Source organism: Perca fluviatilis, chromosome 22 (genome assembly GCF_010015445.1).
Source record: "Perca fluviatilis chromosome 22, GENO_Pfluv_1.0, whole genome shotgun sequence".
Classification (NCBI taxonomy): domain Eukaryota; kingdom Metazoa; phylum Chordata; class Actinopteri; order Perciformes; family Percidae; genus Perca; species Perca fluviatilis.
In genome coordinates this window covers 31689062-31691561 of record NC_053133.1, presented here as the reverse complement: position 1 = coordinate 31691561, position 2500 = coordinate 31689062, and the positions used below count along the sequence as shown (strand labels likewise).

At 38.3% G+C, this 2500-nt stretch overlaps 1 protein-coding gene across 11 annotated transcripts in view; it reads right to left on the bottom strand.

The window, feature by feature from the left end:
- The window catches only part of LOC120551888 (receptor-type tyrosine-protein phosphatase mu-like), a gene marked incomplete at its 3' end in the record, with an annotated part of 89867 nt that overhangs the window by 3417 nt on the left and 83950 nt on the right, over window positions 1–2500 (bottom strand).

Sequence of the window (2500 nt, the reverse complement as noted above, 5' to 3'; positions counted from 1 at the left end):
GAAAGAACTACAAAGTTTGCTCGGCCAAAAAGAACGTTAATCTCACGATAAAAACACTGACGCTGTTAATAACGCATTTAACTGATAGCATTAGTATATTTCTTTCAATAAATTAAGTTCCTTTCATTTTGCTTTCAGTTTAAAGGTCCCATGGCATGAAAATGTCACTTTATGAGGTTTTTTAACATTAATATGAGTTCCCCCAGCCTGCCTATGGTCCCCCAGTGGCTAGAAATGGTGATAGGTGTAAACCGAGCCCTGGGTATCCTGCTCTGCCTTTGAGAAAATGAAAGCTCAGATGGACCAATCAGGAATCTTCTCCTTATGAGGTCATAAGGGGAAAGGTTACCTTCCCTTTCTCTGCTTTGCCCACCCAGAGAATTTGGCCCCCCCATGAGAGAGAGACATCATGGCTTTCAAACGAGCAAAGTGGCAGTTGGTCAAGGGACCACTAAGGTCTATATAAAGAGACTTCAGATACAGTATTAGGGGACCACTAAGGTCTATATAAAAGAGACTTCAGATACAGTATTAGGGGACCACTAAGGTCTATATAAAGAGACTTCAGATACAGTATTAGGGGACCACTAAGGTCTATATAAAGAGACTTCAGATACAGTATTAGGGGACCACTAAGGTCTATATAAAGAGACTTCAGATACAGTATTAGGGGACCACTAAGGTCTATATAAAAGAGACTTCAGATACAGTATTAGGGGACCACTAAGGTCTATATAAAGAGACTTCAGATACAGTATTAGGGGACCACTAAGGTCTATATAAAGAGACTTCAGATACAGTATTAGGGGACCACTAAGGTCTATATAAAAGAGACTTCAGATACAGTATTAGGGGACCACTAAGGCCTATATAAAAGAGACTTCAGATACAGTATTAGGGGACCACTAAGGTCTATATAAAAGAGACTTCAGATACAGTATTAGGGGACCACTAAGGTCTATATAAAGAGACTTCAGATACAGTATTAGGGGACCACTAAGGTCTATTTAAAAGACTTCAGATACAGTATTAGGGGACCACTAAGGTCTATATAAAAGAGACTTCAGATACAGTATTAGGGGACCACTAAGGTCTATATAAGAGACTTCCGATACAGTATTAGGGGACCACTAAGGTCTATATAAAGAGACTTCAGATACAGTATTAGAGGACCACTAAAGGTCTATAAAAAGAGACTTCAGATACAGTATTAGGGGACCACTAAGGTCTATATAAAGAGACTTCAGATACAGTATTAGGGGACCACTAAGGTCTATTTAAAAGACTTCAGATACAGTATTAGGGGACCACTAAGGCCTATATAAAAGAGACTTCAGATACAGTATTAGGGGACCACTAAGGTCTATATAAAAGAGACTTCAGATACAGTATTAGGGGACCTACCAAGGTCTATATAAAAGAGACTTCAGATACAGTATTAGGGACCAATTAAGGTCTATATAAAAGAGACTTCAGATACAGTATTAGGGGACCACTAAGGTCTATATAAAAGAGACTTCAGATACAGTATTAGGGGGACCACTAAGGTCTATTTAAAAGACTTCAGATACAGTATTAGGGGACCACTAAGGTCTATATAAAAGAGACTTCAGATACAGTATTAGGGGACCACTAAGGCCTATATAAAAGAGACTTCAGATACAGTATTAGGGGACCACTAAGGTCTATATAAAGATACTTCAGATACAGTATTAGGGGACCACTAAGGTCTATATAAAAGAGACTTCAGATACAGTATTAGGGGACCACTAAGGCCTATATAAAAGAGACTTCAGATACAGTATTAGGGGGACACTAAGGTCTATATAAAAAAGACTTCAGATACAGTATTAGGGGACCACTAAGGTCTATATAAAGAGACTTCAGATACAGTATTAGGGGACCACTAAGGTCTATATAAAGAGACTTCAGATACAGTATTAGGGGACCACTAAGGTCTATATAAAGAGACTTCAGATACAGTATTAGGGGACCACTAAGGTCTATTTAAAAGACTTCAGATACAGTATTAGGGGACCACTAAGGCCTATATAAAAGAGACTTCAGATACAGTATTAGGGGACCACTAAGGTCTATATAAAAGAGACTTCAGATACAGTATTAGGGGAACTCACAAGGTCTATATAAAAGAGACTTCAGATACAGTATTAGGGGACCACTAAGGTATATATAAAAGAGACTTCAGATACAGTATTAGGGGACCACTAAGGTCTATATAAAAGAGACTTCAGATACAGTATTAGAGGACCACTAAGGTCTATATAAAAGAGACTTCAGATACAGTATTAGGGGACCACTAAGGTCTATATAAAAGAGACTTCAGATACAGTATTAGGGGACCACTAAGGTCTATATAAAAGAGACTTCAGATACAGTATTAGGGGACCACTAAGGTCTATTTAAAAGACTTCAGATACAGTATTAGGGGACCACTAAGGTCTATACAAAAGCATCCAAAGAGCACCATCTCATGGGACCT